We start from the raw sequence: 22,699 nt of genomic DNA, 5'->3' as shown, positions 1-22,699 counted from the left end.
ACATCAATCCCCAAGTCTAATGTCTTCAGATTTGAGAATTTTTGGATCCAACATAGTTCTTTTAAAGATGTGGTTGCCAATGCATGGAATATTCTAGTGGGCTTCACAGATGCAGCTAAAAATTTCAATGCCTAGTTTAAGAATCTCAGGAGAGCTATAAAGCAATGGGCCAAGAGCCTATCCAACCTAAAAAAGCAGATTGGCTCTCTAAATGAGTGCATCTTCCTTTTTGATGTCTTTGAGGAGTTTAAAAATCTGAGTACTTTTGAGTGGAACTATAGGGACATTTTGAAGGAGGAATTACTTGTGCTCCTTAAGAACCAGAGGATTTACTGGAAGCAAGGAGGCAAAAATTAAAGGTGTTACATTTGGAGATGAAAATACAAAGTTATTTCACACAAAAGCCACCATTAATCAGAGATATAATCATATTGCAATTCTGCAAAATGAAGATCAAATGGATATCTCTGAGCATGCTGGCAAGGCTGCAATACTTTGGAATGCTTTCAAAAAAAGACCGGGGGTCTCTGAAGAAACTACTATGCTCTTTATTCTGTAGGATCTTTGTCAGCAGCACCATGATCCCTCCCTCTTTCAGGATATGAAAAAGCCTTTTAGTGATAAGGAAATAAATGATGTTTTCAAGGAGCTGCCCAATGACAAGTCACCTGCCCCTGATATCTTTAAGAATGAGTTCTATAAGGCTTGTTGGGACATTATTGGACCTATTGTGAGAAAATTGATCCATGATTTCTATGAGGGTAATATTAATTTGGAAAGCATTAATGCCTCCTACATAACCTTGATCCCAAAGGAGGATAACCCCATCAACCCTAATGATTATAGGCCTATATCTCTCCTCAACAGCTGCCTCAAGATCATCACCAAACTCTTGGCAAATAGATTACAAAAGATTATTCTAAATGTTGTGCATATAAACCAGTATGGTTTCCTCAAGGACAGAGCAATACAAGACTGCTTGGGCTGGGCATATGAGTATTTGCATCAATGCCATGCTTCACAAGAACAAGTTATTGTCCTCAAGCTTGATTTTGAGAAAGCATTTAATACAATGGAGCACCAAACCATTTTGGAGATTTTGAAAGAAAAAGGTTTTGGAACTAGATGGATCTCCTTAATGAAGATTTTATTCAACTCAGCCACCTCCTCTTTTCTCCTAAATGGAGTTCCTAGGAAGAAATTTTATTGTAAAAGGGGTGTTAGACTAGGAGATCCTCTCTCCCCTTTGCTTTTTGTTCTGGCTACAGATTTGTTACAATCTGTCTTGAACTTGGCCATGAATAGACAGTTAATCACTACACCTTTGCATATCACTAGCTGCCCAGACTTTCCAATTGTGCAGTATGCTGATGACACTCTAGTTCTTATGAATGCAGATACTCAACATCTACTTTGTTTGAAAGCTCTGTTGAACACTTTTGCAAGTGCCACAGGCTGAAGGTCAACTACAACAAATAAAATATGGTCCCAATCAATGTTTGTGAGGAAAGGGCTGAAGTGCTTATTAACACTATAGGATGTAAGAGACGGGAATTCCCGTTCACTTATCTTGGACTACCTCTTGGTTTATCAAAACACACTATGGAATAGTGTTTACCTCTGGTTCAAAGGATTCAGAAGAAGCCAATGGGGCTAGCAACTTTCATGACTCAGGCAGGACGATTTCTCCCGGTTAAACCTATACTTGCCTCTCTGCCAATTTTTTTCATGTGTTGTCTGTACCTCCCTGAAACTATCAAAAAACATATTATAAAATATCTGAGACACTGCCTTTCGAGAGGCTCAGATTTGGAGGATCATAGACCTGCCATGGTAGCCTAGGATGTGGTGTGTGGGCCTAAAAACCAAGGTGGTTTGGGGATATGCAACATTAATGTGCAGAATAAATCATTGCTTCTCAAAAATCTGCACAAATTCTACAACAGACACAATATTCCTTGGGTGAACCTGATTTGGGAGAGTTGCTACAATAATGGGCAGTTACCAGGAACTCAGATGGTGGGTTCTTTCTGGTGGAGAGCAAACTTAAAGCTAGTTGATCTATATCAATCATTGGCCAGATGCAATGTTGGAGATGGTAAATCCGCACTCTTATGGACTGATCAATGGCACACATAATTTATGCATCAATGCTTCCCACATCTATTTTCTTATACTAAGAATTAGTATATCACTGTACAAGACACACTTGATCTGGAATACCTCGAGGATCTTTTTCATCTCCCTCTATTAGTGCAAGCATTTGAAGAGTTTAAAAGCTAGAGGATATTTGTAATGATCTCAAATCTTCCATGCATATTGACTGCAATGACACATGGAGCTACATATGGGGCTCAGAGAAATTTTCCTCTTCAAAAGCCTATTCTGTTATGATTGGTGTGAAAATAGTTCCACCTCACTTCCAATGGGTCTGGAACAGTTCCCGTCAACCCAAACACAAGGTTTTCTTTTGTGGTCATGCATGATAGAGTCAATTCTAGAAATCTATAGAGGAGAAAAGCAATCTACCCGGACACTTATAACTATGCTCTATTGGATTGCACACAAGAGGAAACCCCTTTTCACCTATTTTGGGGATGTCCATTTGCTGAAGAATGCTGGGACTTTGTATGCCCAAGCAGAAATACTTTCACCTCTATCCTAGAAAGCATTGAGGATATCAAAGTTAAATTGGATTTACCTTTCTCAGTGAATATTATAATTTTGGCTTCATGTGTTATTTGGATTACCAGGAATAACCTCATTTTCAGCATATTCAGCCCTCCTTCCAGTCTTGGAAGGCCATTTACCTCATGGAGCTCAATCTCCTCTAGTTCAGAATGAATAGGAAGTTCAATGTTCTATTTTCCTCTTGGCTAGAGTCCATCATGTAATATGTTTCCTAGAGCACCTCCTGTAATTTGATGTTTTTCTTCTTTCTTCCTTTTTCTCTTCTTTTGCTTCTCTTTTTTCTTCTTCTTCAGCACCATCACCATCTTCTTTTTCTTCTTCTTCTCTTTCCTAGGCTTATCTCAAGCCTTGTAAGACCTTTTGCTCTTGGTTTTTTATATTGATAAAAAATGCATTGGGGAGTTTTCCCTACTGTGTATAGTCAGAAAGAAGTAGCATATGGCCAAGCTCAATGACACAGTTGTCCAAAAGTTCAAGAACATGATCGCTGATCTCAAGGAAGAGTTCCATAAGTGTAGTGGTGAAGCGAAAGGCTCCCGCGATCGCCTGAAGTACTATGCAGAGAAGTGCGTACAGGCTCACAAAGAGGCTATGATGAGAAAGGCCCTTGGGCGTCCCGGCATTGACCCTCGGATGGCCGCCAAAAGACAAAGAAGCTGATTGTGGATGAAGCTGAAGCTCAAAGGCAGGAAGACCAATCATTCTCTTCCCTGCCAGCATGACTGGCTCGAAGCCAAAGGTCCCATCGGCCGCTTTTGAGAAGAAGACAAAGCAGGCTAAGGCTGAGGCCAAGAAGTGAAAACATGAAGAAGAATCTGATGTTGCTCCTTCACAGAAGAGGTTGAAGATAAAGCCATCGAAGGCTTGAAGAAGGGCCCGAGCAAAAACTACTTCATCGGAGCCACTACTTGTTGAACCCATTTCTCTTGCTCTTCCTGGAACCTCCAGCCGTGAGCGTCGTTTGGTTGTCCATGAGCCTGCTACCACAGAGGCTCATGTGACTAAAGATATTCCAGCTGCTGACACCACCGCAGCTGAAGACATTGGCCATGGCGACAATGTTGATGATGAAGTCCTTTGTCAGTTCGCTCAGATCATTCCCAAGCCGGTATCATTGCTTGCTCCATCAAGCAGTGAACATATAAGTATTGGTGGTCCCACGATGCCAATCTCACATGATGATTTATGCGAAGAGCACCAACCCAACTCTCCACTACATGAGGTCATTTCTTGCACACCACCAGCTCAAGTCACTACTCCTATGATTGAGACTCCGCAAGACACACTTGAAGACATGGAGAAGACCATTCTCTCACCACAGGTGTTGCCATCTTTCCGATGGCTTTGCAAAATCCCTAGGCCCACGGTATCCATGTCTAGCATTCCTGAAGAGGATGTGCAATTCACAAGCTCAGTAGCACGCCAAGATTTCCTGAAGCCATCCCTTCAGTCACGGCTCAAGAGTCTGAAGCCAAAGAGGTTGAAGATATTCCGGCTGCATCAGCCGAAGAAAGTGAAGCAGATCAAGTTGTTATTCCCCATAACGTTGAATTTAGAGAGAATCAAGATGTCATTGTTCCTGACCCACCGATTATAGAAGCCACTGAATCCCCTCCAAGTAATGCTGCTGCAGACCCTACTACTTAAGCCAATGATGTTGTCATGGTTGAAGTCAATGCACCTCCTGAAGTCATCCTTCAAACTGAAGCCCCCGAAGCCATAGAAGACCTTCAGCCATCCTCCTCAGATGTTGTTGCGGGTCCACCTTTTCCACATACTATGGCTAGGGCCTTCAATCGTGAGGGTGAGATCATTAGCATCAAGTGTACCATTATAACGCCTCCAGTTGCTCATGGTCCCCAATATGACTGGCATATTGACCAAAGGCCTCAGACACAGAAGCCCAAGCCTAGACTGCCAAGGCTTCCAAGTGGTGTTACAACTCAGTGTACTTTCAGTGTCTTAAGCTTCAGAGAGCACAACACATTTTTTGACAAGGCCAAGAATCCTTACAAGTAGCCCACAATCTCTTCTGACAGGTTCTAGGGACACCAGCAATGAAGCTATTACTCATGCATCTTGTACAACCGAGACAGGATCTTTCCCCACAAGTGCATGTGTTGCGATGCCATTGCTGGACTCCCGTGCCTCGAAGAAGCCCTTGACTGTTTCTATGAAGTTGGTTTGCTCCCATTTGTCATTGACAAGGATCATTTGAATGAAGAACTCTTGCTGCAATTCTATGCCACTCTCCTTATATCAGGCTACAACAGGGATCCCAAGACACGGGTCCTTGAGTGGATGTTCGGTGATGTACATCACGAAGCCAAAGCTCAAGACATCATCGAGCTAACTTCCCTGCCCACTCCTAGTGATCTCCATGAGCCAAGTTATCAGCGCTATGAAAAATAATTGCAGAGCGTTTTCAGAAGCCTGAGCCCAGTATGAGTCAAATGCTCAGCACGATGAAGCCATTACACGTCGATGAAGAATAACCCAAGGAATTCTTTGTCAATGACATCGAGTACCTACCCCGCACTATGTATCACAAATGAGGCCTACTCTATGGATAATCAAGGGGCATTCTCCTCACGCTAAGCTTGAAGGAACTATGAAGACATTGGTCTTCGACATTATCAATCGCATCAGATTCAACACTCAAGGATTCTTCATCCGTCAATTGGCAGCTTCAGGCATTGTTTTTTTTTGGTCTCATGTTCTATGCTCCATGGGTCATGCAGCTGATTAAGGTTCACTCTACAATCAACTATCAAGCTTCAGTGCGCAACCATGTTGTCTTTCTACCTGAAGTGGATATGTCTCATGAAGCCATATACCCTAAGCCTGCCAAGGAACCTGTTCGTGTAGACAATGCTACCTTCCAAAGTTTCACTCAACCTCTTGAACGGATTCATGTGCCGAACCGAACCACTACTGTTGTTGGTCCTCTTGTCGGTCAGCTCAGGCTGCTGCATCGTGCCAACACTGATGCAACAACCAGCATAGTAGCCCAAAGGCCTCAGAAGCGTGCTCGTGTGCTGAATGACTGAGAGCTTCTAGGTTCACTTCATTAGAAGCAGGATAGGCATCATGACTGGATGAAGCGCCAGATGCAATGTCTCCAAGTTGATGTAACACCCACGATGCGACTATATCTCCGACGTGTCGAGGCACGACTTAGAGGCATAACCGCATGGTGGTTCAGTCCTAAGAGGGGTAATCTTCACACAATCCCATGTACCGAATAAGAAAGGGTTAAAGAGTTGGCTTACAATCGCCACTTCACACAAATAACAAGTTAATCATACATCATCCAGAATAAAAACAAGGTCCGACTACGGAACCAAAATAAAAGAAGACAACCCCAAATGCTAGATCCTTGATCGTCCCAACTGGGCTCCACTACTGATCATCAGGAAACGAAACATAGTAATGACTCAGATCCTTATCGAACTCCCACTTGAGTTCGGTAGCATCACCTGAACTCGTATCATCGACACCTGCAAAACTGTTTGGAAGTATCCGTGAGTCACGAGGACTCATCAATCTCACACCCGCGAGATCAAGACTATTTAAGCTTATGGGTAGAATAGGGTAATGAGGTGGAGCTGCAGCAAGCACTGAGCAAATATGGTGGCTAACATATGGAAATAAGAGCGAGAAGAGAAGCAACGAAACGGTCGTGAAGCTAGAAGTGATCCTGAAACTACTTACACATAACCATAACACGAGAACCGTGTTCACTTCCCTGACTCCACCGAAAAGAGACCATCATGGTTACACACACAGTTGGTTCATTTTAATTAAGTCAAGTGTCAAGTTCTCTACAACCAGATATTAACTAATTCCCATCTGCCACATATCCGTGGGCACGGCTCTCGAAAGTTTATACCCTGCAGGGGTGTCCCAACTTAGACCATCGCAAGCTCTAACGGCCAATGAAAGATATTCCTTCTCCAGGAAAGACCCGATCAGTCTCGGAATCCCGGTTACAAGACATTTCGATAATGCTAAAACAAGACCAGCAAAGTCGCCCGATGTGCCGACAAATCCCGATAGGAGTCACACGTATCTCGTTCTTAGGGCACACCGGATGGGCAAGACATCGGGTTGGCATAGACCCTAGTTGCCCACGGGTGCCGGACATCGCCCAGTTTGGACCAACACTCAAAGGAGCACTGGCCCGGGGGTTTAAAATAAAGATGACCCTTGAGTCTGCAGAACCCAAGGGAAAAGTCTTAGGTGGCAAATGTTAAAACCAAGGTTGGGCCTTGCTGGAGGAGTTTTTTTCAAGGCGAACTGTCAAGGGGGTCCCATAACCCCAACCGCGTATGGAACACAAAATCAAGGAGCATAACACCGGTATGACGGAAACTAGGGGGCAAGAGTGGAACAAAACACCAGGCATAAGGCCGAGCTCTCCACCCTTTACCAAGTATATGGATGCATTAATTAAATAAGAGATATTGTGATATCCCAACATATCCATGTTCCAACATGGAACAGTCTTCCAGTTCACCTGCAACTAGCAACACTATAAGAGGGGCTGAGCAAAAGTGGTAACATAGCCAAACAACGGTTTGTTAGGAAAGGTGGGTTAGAGGCTTGACATGACAATATGGGAGGCATGATATAACAAGTGGTAGGTAGCGCGACATAGTGACAGAACAAACAACTAGCAAGCAAAGATAGAAGTGATATCGAGGGTATGGTCATCTTGCCTGAAATCCCGAAAGGAAGAAGAATGAGTTGATGAAGGAGACAAATGGACGTAGTCAAATGAATCCTCACAAACGCGACGTTACCGGAACTAACAAGAAGGAGCAACACCGGAAAGGAGCAAACAACATGGTAAACAAACAAGCATAAGCATGGCATGATGCACAATCAAGCATATGATGGATGTCCGGTTAATGAAACATGGCAATATGGTGAAGCATAAGTAAACTACACATTTTAGGCAATTTAAATGAGGCCAGAAACAACAACAAAAATTCCGGTAATTCCTCATGTCATTTAGTAATTTAAAGCAAACACCAATAATAAACATTTTAAATGTTGTTATCATGATGCGGATGACATCTACAAGTTTTATGCAACCTTTTGAAAATGTTGATATGAACATGTTATGAAGCATTTGGTCACCATGGCAGAACGAAAGGGTGCCACAGCGACGATAATGAAAATGGTGCCACGGCAACGTTCCTGTATCATTAACTCGATTGAGATGCCGGTGAAAAAGAACAAGTGTGCGGAACATGCAAGAGTGACGGGGAGTGATCCCGGTAACCGGGTTCCCTTGGGTCGACTGCATGGAAAACAAGGAGGATCGTGCAAGGACATCTCGGACACGGTGCAAACACGAGTACCTCATACAGCACACATGCATACGGTGCATGGCGTCGTCTCGGGGTTATACCTTTGAAGCGTGCATTTCTGGGGCGGTTCGAGTTCGTCGAGGGAAGTAGAGGAAGTAGTCGTTCCACGATGGTAGTAGAAGTAGTGGTACTATCTTCGATGGTAGTGGTACTAGTGATCTTGGCAATGGTAGTCGTTCACGTTCTTAGTCACACAAGTTTCCGTAGATGTTTGGGATCACTGCGAGAAACGTGACGTCCACAGAGTCTTCGAGGGTCGACGGTACTTGACGTCCAAGTGGTCTCTGGGGTACTTGGCACTTGTGCTACTCCGGTGTTCGGCGACTCAAGTTGTACATGGTCCACGAGTCGTCGATCGTTCAAGGTCAGACTTGCGGGTCTTGCCGACATGAAGGGGTGCTTGGCATTTCCGTGTAGCCGAACTTGAGGGGCACCGACATCATTGTACTTGGTGTCCATGGGTACTTGACAAGGATGAAACGGAACACAATGATTGTTATACATGGCATCCAGGGGCTTCGCGGGTCATCCTGTACTTGGCGTTCGGTGTTGTGGTCGTTACGGGCGCCGTATGTCGTGCTACTTGGCGATCTTGATGAATTCAAGGGTCTCGGTGGAAGCCATGATACTCCTAGATGGCATCGAGGTGGTATAGAAGTAGCAGCAAGGGCGTCGGGGAGGTGATGGCCGTGGCAAGACTGCTCGGCCGAGGACGGAGTTGGAGAAGCAGGGGAGGACCTGGGAAGCAGCGGCTGCAGCAGGAGCTTGGGGCCATGGCTGCACGAACTCATGGATGGAGCTGCAGGCGCGACCAGTCAAAGGAGGGCATCGACGCGGGAGGAGAAGGCCATGGCAGAGGAGGGCTTGTGCACGGGAGGGAGCAGCAAGGCGGTGCTGGAGGGAGGAGGCGCTGGACTTGGGCTCCGGCGGGAGTGTCCCGGTGGGGCAAGGTAGGTGAGGAGGAGGTGCAAGAGGTCGAGGCCATGGCGACTTGATGGCGGCGCACGGGGGATGAAGAGCTCAGGCGGTGGCTGTTCTCACCAGGGAGGAGGTGCAAGAGCATGGCGGACGAGTGGGAAGCTCGCGGGGCCTCGGGCACATCGTGCAAAGGAGGTAGCGGCGCGGCGCTGGAGCATGGCAGGAGGAGTGAAGCGAAGAAGTGGTGAGCTCGGGTCAAGGGGCACTGCAGGACGCGGCGCGGAAGATGCTCGCGTGAAGGGAGAGTGACGGGAAGGCAGCGAGGAAACCTGCGGGGGCCAGAGGATAAGGACGAGGGGATCGGGTGCAGCGCGACGCTGGAGGGAGGACGAGGGGGAGAGTGAGCGGTCGGGGGAGAAGACTGCGCCTACGTGCGTGCATTTGGCGATGCTAGAGGAGGAGACGAGGGAGAATGGGGAATCAAGAGGCTAGCTAGGGTTAGGATTAGGTGGCCTGGGAGGCCTCTGTGCAAATGGGCCGGCCTGGCAGGCCTAGGCCCAAGAGGCCAGTGGGTTTAGGCTCTCTCTCCCTCCCTTCTCTTATTTTATTTAGCAGAAAACAAATCAAGAGAAGAAAAAAGAAAGAGGGGTTTAGGGGAAGAAGTTGGGCACGCGGATAAATTTCCCGGACTCACAAAAATGTGCTCGTTCCAAGAAAATTGGAGTGGGCAAGATTGGAAGGTTTAAATTCAAACTCATTTGAATTTAATTCAAATGGTTTGAACTAGGACAAGGTTTAAGAGTGGCCAAAATGTTGAGATTTTTGGTGGAGCTACGGAAAGTGATGAAAGAATTCATGGGCAAAGTTGGATACCAAGAATTGAGATAACAAAGGCATGGAATATTTTGCAAGTGTGTTATGGTTAATTCCAAATTAATGGAATAGTTATTATAGCTCCCTAATAATAGTAGGAGACTTTGAATATGTTTTAAAGAGAAATCACCATGTGAATTCCCTCGATTTAAATGGATCGAAGATTCATGCAAATTATTTGGTTGTGTATTAAAGATTAAATGACATGCTGGCATAATGACATGATGCAATGCAAAAAGAACAAATAAAACAACCGGGGACAACGAAAAACGTGGAAAGCGTCTGGAGCGTCGGTCTTGGGGCGTCACCAATCTCCTCCACTTACAAGAGATCTCGTTTGATATCTAAGGATGGCACCAGGGAGAAACAGAAGAGGAAGAGGTAAAACAAGTCGCTTCTTTGACAATCGAGTGAAACCAATGAACCTTGAGAGGTTGAAAAGTTGAAAGAAGAACACAACAGGGTTGAACGAAATTGAGAGCATTCAGGTAGAAAAGAGAACAAGGAACACCATGTGAACCTTGGAGGTTGCAAAGCTACTGAATGACGAGCACAATGGACAAGAAGGAATTGAAACCATTCTGGTTGAAATGAGATAAACAAGAAACAAGGAAGAACAAATTCAAACAGCACTCCCATTGAAAAGTGATACAAGACTTGATAAGATGAAAAGAACTTGAGCAAAGGACACAACACTCCGGTTAAATGGATAGGCTAGAAAAGAATATGATCTCGAGAAAACGAGATGATTGGTTGAAGAGAGCAACATCACAATGCCTCCGGAACAAAAGAGTGGAATGAAAAGAACGAAGAAGAAAATGCCATCTTCTGCCACAAATGAGTTTGGAAAGCACCCTTCAAAGAAGGTTATAACATAGTGGTTGGAAAACCAACAACGAAAAGAACAAGCTTGTAATGGGCTTATGGAGAACATCTCAAAACTATGAGGTGAAATTCTGCCACTAACGAAAACAATAGATTGGATTGATGTCAACAAGGAGACGAGAAACTTATTTCACCGGCGGGATAAATGAAGAACCTGGGTCATTTATAAGCACCATAAATAGCAAAAATCCTTAGGGAAAGCTTTAGGTGAAATATAACCCAAGATAACTCCAATGAAGAGATTGATGGGTTGGAAGGACCTCATGAACAAATTGAAAATGACGGGTTTAAAATATGTCATTCCAAACAACTTGTGAATCATGAAACATGAAGGAAATTGTCAAGAGTGACATAACACCACCTCAAAAGATAATGAGAGAAAGAATTGCACTTCAGAATGCAAGCTGAAGAATGCTTGAACTCCTCAAAACAAAACATGTGTTGAGCAGCATGTTTAATTTTGAGTATAGCTTGGCGGATCATAACTTCGAGAGAAATCTTGAAGAACAATCAAAGAATGAGAAGAATCCTTGACGAACCACCATGTAGAGCCTCCATGAAAACTCAGGTAATAAAAGAATGATCAAATGAAAGGGAAATTGAAAAGAACTCCGGGAGAAGCCTTGCAATGATTAGATGAAGCTTCGCGATGATATAACCAAGAAAACTTGGAACTCCAAAAAAGATATATGAACAATTGAAACCGAGAATTTACTCATCGTGAACAAACTCCGGAAGAATGAATCAATCACTTGAATGAAGCAAGAATAAGAATTATGTTATGCATATCCTTCACCAATTTTTAAATTGATGCCAAGCAACGGATTTGGCATATTACTTATTCTCGTAGAAAGGATTAAGAGAGATACATCACAAACTTGATAAGGTCTTCACGAACCACTAGTAGGATCTGGAAGAACGAATGAATTGATACGATAACAATGAAAAAGGAATGTTGGACGAACCACCGATAGGATCGAAAATGAACTAAGAAGAGATAAAGAAACACCAGGAAGAATTACAAATGAATGAAAATACTTGAGGGAATTGATAGAAGAGAACAAAGATATCACGAACTGACTAGAGAATACTTCAACAATGCACCGGTATGATTTGTAGAACGAGAGATGAAAGCTGGAATGAATAATTCTGAGATGATGGGCTCCGGAGAATCAAATTGAAAAGACTCCTGAATTGCTCCGGATAGGTGAAAAGAATTCTCACAATTGGAAACAATTATGAGAGGATGGCATCAAGCTTGAACCACACATCTTCAAGAGAACGAAGCAAGATTTAAGAGAAACTCTTCTTCGGTCTTCAAAATCTGAGAATGACGACGAGAAACACCACCAAGAATTGTTTAGACACTCTAGGAGAATCAAAAGCGAAGAGGTTGAGCCAACGATGAAAGGAATTTGATAGATCTTGGAGAAATACATATGACTGATGATAAGTCATTCTTACGTCAAACTTTGAAATGAATTTGAGAATAGCTCTAGGAAAATTAGAAGAGTCGGGTAAGATACTGGAAAAGACCTGTGGGTTCGGGCCCACTCAAAAGATATACCGTTGAACAATTTAAAAGATAGATTGTGCCGATTGAATTAAATGACTTGAATGAGATAACAACCTCGAAATAGGTTGAACGGATCTTTAATGAAAAGACGAGCCTTCTGAGATATCTTCAGCACTCTAGAACAAATGAATAGCGAGTAGTGAATGATTAAGAGGTGCACCGACATGAGAAAACATTTGAACTAAGGAAAGGATATGATCGAGAAAGCTTGAATTGAATCCACTGGAGAAGAGAAGAAAAAAACGAAGAATAATAAGCTTGAAGCTCCGTTAGTATCTTCCTGAGAGTCACCAGATAAGAACATTGACGGAAAAGAATGGAGACACTTCCCATCAATAAAATGATACTTGAATAAGAAATCTGAGTCCTTGAAGAAAAGGGTGGGAGGGCAGGAAAAAAGGCAACTTGGGCAGATGGAAAGGATAACGTTGAGAAAACTTAGAGTTGATCTTGCGGATGTTGAAAATGATCAGATCCACTTGAAGGGAAGCATGTCGGTTGAAAAGGATTGACAAAACAATATCGACTATCAAGAAGGCTTAGTATCCACATAGAAATATGAGAAGACCTCTTAGGAAAGGTATGAAATCAACACTTGACATTTAAGCAACTCGAATACCACAACTCAAAACAAAACAAAGGATTGGCTTGCAGAATAAGACGGGAACAAACATATGATAGAGATTTACCCAATCCCATATCATGCATATGTCAGAAAGAAATTATAGGAGCTACTTGAATTCCCACCTATAAACTCCTGAAACATTCTGGTTATGCAATCAGGTGTTGGGGATACAGGGGAAGCAATATATCTCACCCAAACTAACAATCCCTACGTCCAGTTGTATCCATCCGTCAACACATAACCAAGAAACCTTCGAAAATCATGTACCTCAACCTTCGAAAAGCATCCGTTATACGAGTTATGGCGATAATCCCGAACTCCCGCCCCAGTACTGGGTGGCGTCGAGGTTATCTCACCAACAACTGCATAAAAGAGATTTTCGATGTCAGCGAAATCAGGTATTCCAGAACTGCAACGATAAAATTGTGACGACAACACCTCACAGCTCAACTCCCCGGGACACTACCACAACCCCTAAATGTTAGGAGGCACCAAGAACAATGTTCTCGTCACAAGAATATCGGAACGATCCCAAGATACCCGCGTGATCCTAAAAAAAATTCATGAAATTTGAAGAGAGGAAAGCCAAAACATCTACGTCAGGAGGCCTCACCAGAGCGACGAAGGGACTGAGGAGTAAAAAGAATCCTACTCTACGATATATATAATCCTAAGACTCAAAACATTTTTTGTTCTAGACTCAACAGTGTCAGCGATTCGATCAAGAAGGGGGGCTCCTAAGTCAGGGATAGCTCTGATTACCAACTTGTAGCACCCACGATGCGGCTATATCTCCCACGTGTCGAGGCACGGCTTAGAGGCATAACCGCATGGTGGTTTAGTCGCAAGAGGTGTAATCTTCACACAATCCCATGTACTGAATAAGAAAGGGTTAAAGAGTTGGCTTACAATCGCCACTTCACACAAATAACAAGTTAATCATACATCATCCAGAATACAAACAAGGTCCAACTATGGAACCAAAATAAAAGAAGACAACCCCAAATGCTAGATCCCGGATTGTCCCAACTGGGCTCCACTACTGATCATCAGGAAACGAAACGTAGTAACGACCCAGATCCTCGTCGAACTCCCACTTGAGTTCAGTAGCATCACCTACACTGGTATCATCGGCACCTGCAACTGTTTGGAAGTATCCGTGAGTCACGAGGACTTGGCAATCTCACACCCTCAAGATCAAGACTATTTAAGCTTATGGGTAGGGTAGGATAATGAGGTGGAGCTACAGCAAGCACTAAGCAAATATGGTGGCTAACATACGCAAATAAGAGCGAGAAGAGAAGCAACGCAATGGTTGTGAAGCTAGAAGTGATCAAGAAGTGATCCTGAAACTACTTACGCACAACCATAACACAAGATCCGTGTTCACTTCCCGGACTCCACCGAAAAGAGACCATCACGGCTAGACACACGGTTGGTTCATTTTAATTAAGTCAAGTGTCAAGTTCTCTACAATCGGATATTAACAAATTCCCATCTGCCACATAACCGCGGGCACGGCTCTCGAAAGTTTATACCTTGCAGGGGTGTCCCAACTTAGCCAACCACAGGCTCACACGGTCAACGAAGGATATTCCTTCTCCCGGAAAGACCAGATCAGTCTCGGAATCCCGGTTACAAGATATTTCGACAATGGTAAAACAAGACCAGCAAAGCCACCCGATGTGCCACAAATCCCGATAGGAGTCGCATGTATCTCTTCCTCAGGGCACACTGGATGGGCTAGATGTCGGGTTGGCATAGACCCTGGTTGCCCAGGGGGCGCCGGACATCACCCAGTTTGGACCAACACTTAGAGGAGCACTGGCCCGGGGGTTTAAAATAAAGATGACCCTTGAGTCTACAAAACCCAAGGGAAAAGGCTTAGGTGGCAAATGTTAAAACCATGGTTGGGCCTTGTTGGAGGAGTTTTATTCAAGGCGAACTGTCAAGTGGGTCTCATAACCCCAACCTCGTAAGGAACGCAAAATCAAGGAACATAACACCGGTATGATGAAAACTAGGGCGGCAAGAGTGGAACAAAACACCAGGCTTAAGGCCGAGCCTTCCACCCTTTACCAAGTATATAGATGCATTAAATAAGAGATATTGTGATATCCCAACATATCCATGTTCCAACATGGAACAATCTTCCACTTCACCTACAACTAGCAACAATATAAGAGGAGCTAAGCAAAAGCAGTAACATAGCCAAACAACGGTTTGCTAGGAAGGTGGGTTAGAGGATTGACATGGAAATATAAGAGGCATGATATAACAAGTGGTAGGTAGCACTACATAGCGATAGAACAAACAACTAGCAAGCAAATATAGAAGTGATATCAAGGGTATGGTCATCTTGCCTGAAATCCCGCAAGGAAGAAGAACGAGTCCATGAAGGAGACAAACAGACGTAGTCGAATGAATCCCTCACAAACGCGACATTACCAGAACTAACTAGAAGGACCAACACCGGGAAGGAGCAAACAACATGGTAAACAAACAAGCATAAGTATGGCATGATGCACAATCAAGCATATGATGCATGTCCGGTTAATGAAACATGGCAATATGGTGAAGCATAAGTAAACTACACATTTTAGGCAATATAAATGAGGCCGGAAACAACAACAACAATTCCGGTAATTCCTCATGTCATTTGGCAATTTAAAGCAAACACCAATTATAAACATATTAAATGTTGTTATCATGATGCGGATGACATATACAACTTTTATGCAACTTTTTGAAAATGTTGATATGAACATATTATGAAGCATTTGGTCACCATGGTGGAACGAAAGGGTGCCATAGCGATGATAACAAAAACGATGCCATGACAACGTTCCTGTTCTGGTAATTCGATTGAGATGCCGGTGAAAAGGAACAAGTGTGCGAAACATGCAAGAGTGATGAGTAGTGATCTCGGTAACCGGGTTCCCATGGGTCGACTGCATGGCAAACAAGGAGGAACATGCAAGGACATCTTGGACACGGTGCAAATACGAGCATCTCATACAACACACATGCATACGGTCCACGGCGTCGTCTCGGGGTTATTCCTTCGAAGCGTGCATTTCCGGGGCGGTTCGAGTTCGTCGAGGAATTTGAGGAAGTAGTTGTTCCGCGACGGTAGTAGAAGTAGTGTTACTATCGATCCTCAACAGTATTGGTACTAGCAATCTTGGCAACGGTAGTCGTTCACGTTCTTAGTCGCACAAGTTTCCGTAGATGTTCGGGGTCACGACAAGAAACATGACATCCATGGAGTCTTCGAGGGTCAACGGTACTTGACGTCCAAGTGGTCTCTGGGGTACCTGGCACCTGTGCTACCCGGGTGTTCGGCAACTGAAGTTGTACATGGTCCACGAGTCATCGATCGTTCGGGGTCCGACTTGCGGGTCTTACCGACATGTAGGGGTACTTAGCGTTTACGTGTAGCCGAACTTGAGGGGCACCGACATCGTTGTACTTGGCGTCCATGGGTACTTGAGAAGGATGAAATGGAACACAACGATTGTGGTACATGGCGTTCTGGGGCTTCGCGGGTCATCCCGTACTTGGCGTTCGGTGTTGTGCTCGTTACGGGCGCCGTATGTGGTGTTACTTGGCGATGTTGATGAATCCAAGGGTCTCGGTGGAGGCCATGGTACTCCCTGATGGCATCGAGGTGGTATAGCAGCAGCAAGGGCGTCAGGGAGGTGATGGCCATGGCGGGACTACTCGGCCGAGGACGAAGTTGGAGAAGCAAGGGAGGTGCTGGGAAGCAGCGGCTGCAGCAAGAGCTTGGGGCCATGGCTGCACGAACTCGCGGACGGAGCTGCAGGTGCGACCAGCCGAAGGATGGCGTCGATGCGGGAGGAGAAGGCCATGGAAGAGGAGGGGCTTGTGCAAGGGAGGGAGCAGCAAGGCGGGGCTGGAGAGAGGAGGCGCCGGACTTGGGCTCCAGCGGGAGGGTCCCCGGTGGGGCAAGGGAGGTGAGGAGGAGGCCAAAGAGGTCAAGCCCATGGCGACTCGACGGCAGCGCACGGGGGAAAAAGAGCTCCGGCGGTGGCTGTTCTCGCCATGGAGGAGGCGCAAGAGCATGTCGGACGAGTGGGAGGCTCGCGGGGCCTCGGGCGCGGCGTGCATAGGAGGCAGCGGCGTGGCGCTGGAGCATGGCAGGAGGAGGGGAGCGAAGCAGTGGGGATCTCGGGGCAAGGGGCACTTGAGGGCTCGGCATGAAGGCTGCTCATGTGAAGGGAGAGCGACGAGAAGGCAATAAGGAAACCTGCGGCGACTGAAGGAGAAGAACGAGGGGATCGGGTACAGCGCGGCGCTGGATGGAGGACGAGGGGGAGAGTGAGTAGTCGAGGGAGAAGACTGCGCCTGTGTGCGTGCCTTTTGTGACGCTAGAGGAGGAGACGAGGGAGAGTGGGGAATCGGGAGGGGTGGCTAGGGTTAGGATTAGGTGTCTTGGGAGGCCTCGGTGCAAATCGACCGGCCTGGCAGGCCTAGGACCAAGAGGCTGGTGGGTGTAGGCTCTGTCTCACTCCCTTCTCTTATTTTATTTAGTAGATAACAAATCAAGGGAAGAAAAAAGAAAGAGGGGTTTAGGGGAAGAAGTTGGACATGCGGATAAATTTCCTGGACTCACAAAAATGTGCTCGTTCCAAGAAAATTGAAACTCATTTGAATTTAATTCAAATGGTTTGAACTAGGACAAGGTTTAGGAGTGGCCAAATTGTTGAGATTTTTGCTGGAGCTCTGGAAAGTGATGAAAGAATTCATGGGAAAAGTTGGAGACCAAGGATAACAAAGGCATGGCATATTTTGCAAGTGTGTTATGGTTACGTCCAAATTAATGGAATAGTTATTATAGCTCCCTAATAATAGTAGGAGACTTTGAATATGTTTTAAATAGAAATCACCATGTGAATTCCCTTGATTTAAATGGATCGAAGATCCATGCAATTATTTGGTTGAGTTTTTAAAATTAAATGACATGCTGGCATGATGACATGATGCGATGCAAAAAAAAAACAAAGAAAACAACCGGGGACAACAAAAAACATGGAAGGCGTCTGGAGCATCGGTCTTGGGCGTCACAGTTGATGTCAATCACATATGCAACATCGCCACCAAGAACTCCTTCATTGATCATGAAGCTTGATGTCAATCTCATATGCAACATCGCCACCAAGAACTCCTTCGCCTCACTTTGTTGTGCTCTGAAGATGAACTCCAAGTAGATGGCTTCATCGGAATGTTCAAGTTTGACTCCAGGCCTCCATAGACACAAAGCTGGCATCCAACTCCTTCCATTCAAGAATCTGAGTACTCATCTTCATCTCCTGTTGTTGTTGCACGAGTCATTGATGAGTAAGATGAGACCACTTCACCAGCTATGGCTTCACTGCATTGGGATTCTGCATCAAGCCCATCTGCACCGCCCAACTCCACCGTCAACCCTGCTGCCCCAATATCTTCTCCAGCACCGCATGGGAACACATAGGCACTCTATGTCTTCACTCCTTTTTGGTCATTCCTGACAAAAGGGGGAGAAGCATATTAGTTGATAATCTTCAAGCGGGTCTATATGGGTTGGGTTCTTATTTTTGCTAAGTTTTGCAACTCTCATTCTTGAACTATTGGTTTTTGAGTTGTAACACTTAAAACTTGATGGTCGTCTGCCACTTTTGCTGCTACCATTTGTTGCAATGATAAATTCCGCATGGAGTCATTCTATAGATGCGCATTTCTCATTGTGCATGTCATTAATTATCCTCATTACATTTTTGTATGCATGATGCATTGTCTTCATGAGTTGAAGGACATCTCCACAAAGCAGAACTTGCCATGTGCATTTGCATTCAAAGGCAAATTACTTAGATGCAGATCTTCAGGGGGAGCCCCTTCAACTTCATGAAGCCAATGACCGCGTTCTTGAACTTACACATAATTTTCCGCCATTGAAAACATCAACCAATTTGTCACCAATCACCAAAAAGGGGGAGATTTTAAGTGCATCTAGTGCCACCCCAAGTTGGTTTTGGAGTATTGACGACAAACGTGGTTGAGGGAGTAATGTGTTTGTGAGAATTGCAGGATAACACAGGTAGAAGTCCCTCATTTATTCGGTTTACCTACCAGAGATGACCCCTAAAAATGTATGAAGACATTGAAGACAATGGTGGTTCGTGACGACATTCACATTGAATATTAATGACGTGTGAAGACACTCACTTGAATACTATGGAGTGCAAAGACATAGTTTATTTCGTAGTTTCATTTTCTTCTTTATAGAGAAATAGGAACCATCAAACTGTTAAGTGGGGTCCAAGCGAACAAAGTCAGAGGACTGACATGATGCTCAACCCAAATCCCTGTCTTCGAGTGAAGACAATGAGAGTAAATCTTATCCAGAGTTGGATGAGTCAACTTTGCTTGTAGCCCATGTCAAGCTGCTGCGTGTGTTTGAAATCTGACCATTGGACACGTGTCAGTTGCTTAGTGACCCAGGGTCATTTTGGACATATCATGTGAGGTTGCCTGCTGGCTATAAATAGCCAACCCCTCCACCCTAACTTGGTGGTTGCTCAGAGTTAGTGCACGGCGTTTATCGTTTGAGAGCAATCCACCTGTGAAGCCTTTGAGATAGAATCCTTGCGAGGACCAAGCCCAAAACAACTAGAGCCAAGAGTGTTAGGCATCACTAAAGTCTTCCTGTCCACGTGACTTGAAGACATGTTACACTTGAGGAATGTGCATTCCAGCTAGTTATGCGTCATGTTCTGAGGATCCAAGAGTCATTGTGGATCGCCGGTGAACAGAGTCTGTGAAGGTTTGGAAGTCTACCTTGAAGACTTACCAGAGTGATTGGGCGAGGACTGGGTGTCCTTATCTCAAGGGGAATAAGGTGAAGACATGGTCTTCTGAGTTCAATCTTAGCCTCCCTAACCAGACGTACAGTTCTCAAAGCAACTGGAACTCGTCGATCAAATCCTTGTCTTCACCAAGCTACTGGTTCTATCCCCCACCTCCTTTACATTTCAGTTTGTCTTCGTGAAGTCATTACTAGTTTGCTTGATCTGTTTGACTTCACTGTGTAAAGACTATCACCTTTTTGGCTTTATACTGTCTTCCATTCCAATCTGTTCTACCTTGCTTCCACTACTCTTTGTGCTTTCATTATATTGCTTACTTGACTATGGTCTGTCTAGATTAGTTTATCTTCCGCTACATATCATCTAGGTTCAATTTGACCGTCTGTATTCAAAGACCTTGTGTTTTGAAGACTTTCATAAAAATCGCCTATTCACCCCCCTCTAGTCGATAACTAGCACTTTCAGTTACGTTTTCTGTCATGCATGTACATCCATGATGATTTTATGACAGAATCAAGATAGTCATACCTGTGCTATCATAGAAGTGTTCCATGACAATACCAAAATTATCATCATGGAAGTGGCCAATTCCATGATGATAAATTGCGCGTCATGGAAGTGTTTTCGTCAAGGGTAACTGACACTTGGCATCCACCGTAACAGGTCGCCGTTAAGCTATCAGGTTCCGGTTTGGACCCGATAGCCCGTTAATAGCCCCAACCAATGGGGATTTCCACGCGTAAAATTCTTATTCGTGGGAGGATCCATGTGTCAGCTCAGCATTGGGACAGATGTCATCCACTCATTGTACGGGAGGCGCCTATGATACGTTAGCACATGGCAAGGCCCAGCAGTGGCCCATTTAGGTGAAAGAGGCCAGCCAAGTCAAAATTAGCAGGCTGGCCCATAGAGGGCCTACTTATGTCTGGTCCATTCCCATAGCCCATATGACATGTGCCAATTCGTCCCGTCAACGACCCATTAACTGTTTGACACCATTGTTGCCCATCGTTAGTTTGAGCCCGCTAACAGCCTGCTATATATTTGGGCTCAATATCGACCCAATGAGGTTTCGGCCTATTAATGGCCTATTCAAGGGATGGGCCAATTTTAAGGATGTACGTGTTTTGGCCTTTTAGCGACCCATTTAAGTGTTGGGCCAATTTCCAGCCCGGTGTGTCTTTCAACCTGTTAACGTCCCATAAATGACTTGGCCTCTTAACGTCCGATGCTCTTCATGGTCCAATACCAGCCCGGTTTGTCTTTTGACCTGCTAAAGGCCCACAACACAGTTGGGCCATTTACAATTCGACCTGACTTTCGGCCTCTTAGCGGCCCATGCTGTTCATGGTCCAATACGAGCCAGTTGTCTCTTTCGGCATGCTAAAGGCCCACAATACAGTTGGGCCATATATAGCCCGACCATAGTATCGACCTGTTAAAGGCCTGTCAAATCAAATGGGCCCACTTATTGCCCGCTTCGATGTCGGCCTCTTAACGACTCGGGAGGTAATAGGGTCGAGCATTAACTGTTGGCTCGTTGCAATTATAGCAGCCCAATAGAGCTTTCAGCCTGGTTACGGCCGACTAACTTAATGGGCCCACTAAAGTTTGAACATGTCTGTAGGCCCAATTAGATAATGTCGATTCCGGCCTAGGTATAATTTGAGCCCATTACGACGAGCAATTATGGATAGGACAAAAATATATCAATCAAAGGCCTATGAGAATTTTGGCCCATGCGAGCTCATTAGGGAAGCCCATTAAGGGCAGTGGACCGCTTCCTTGATATAGGGCCCGCGACTGTTTGTGCTAACTAATAATTTCACTGCTTTTTTCGCTCCCTAGCAACCAGATAGCTGGAATGCGAGGCGTTCTAAGTAAACGTATGACATACATGGAAAAATGTTGCACATCCAGCATGTATTACAAGAAATTACATCCACTGGGAAATCAAAGGTCGATGCCAGTGCAAATAAATGAATAGAACTTGAGAATATACAACCTCACGATGTGCAACCTCAGCACGATGACACCCATAAGCATGTGAGCAAGTTCTTCCTTCTTTGCTAGTCTCTGAAAACATTGATCAGTTGACCTTGCGCAAGAATGTGCACCTCTGATTCCTCCATGATTTCCATCATTGCTTCAGCCAGTAATTGGTTCAGAAACATACATTTTTTCCATTGGATTCCAGACAAAGGAAACTCAACAGATTCATATGGCGATTTTGGCAGGCTTGTATTATTGATAGTAGAGAGTGTCTCGACCACTGCATCATAACATAAATTAGGAGGGGAACCAAATAGATTAATCAAGAGTTATTGCCATATTACCTGGCCTATATTTATTGGAAAGAAACAATGGGGTTGCCTTGCTATTTTCAAAGTTTGTCTTCTTATCTTAAGCAGCCCACACCAAATTAACACCCTAGCATTGCTATCATTGGCCAGGACAGATAATAGGAAAGCAACATTGACACAATGAATGTTTGGGCAACCAGATCACACCGGCCTACACCAAATTAACACAATATGGCACAACTATCATGAGCCAGGTAAGGTAATAGGAAAGAATCATTGACAAAATGAATGATTGGGCAACCAGAACAACACTACAATTTATTAATGTGCATGATATGATATAGTACACTCACGTAGCTCAGTATGCAAAACTACCACGTAGTTTTCCTTACAAAAATCAACATTGTCGCCTTCAATTATACATTTTGCTACAAGTAAATTTAGATTAGATAAAGGATGGATTCATGCCGACTAACAAAATACATGCTAATGTAAAAGTTTAGCAATATACAACTTGTACTTACATTAGCATTGGAGCATAGAGAATTCTCCCAAGAGACTTTCCTCGAACATGATCCCAGTTT

The sequence above is a fragment of the Triticum dicoccoides genome, chromosome 4A (assembly GCF_002162155.2).
Source record: "Triticum dicoccoides isolate Atlit2015 ecotype Zavitan chromosome 4A, WEW_v2.0, whole genome shotgun sequence".
Lineage (NCBI taxonomy): Eukaryota > Viridiplantae > Streptophyta > Magnoliopsida > Poales > Poaceae > Triticum > Triticum dicoccoides.
This window is presented reverse-complemented; position numbering follows the sequence as displayed.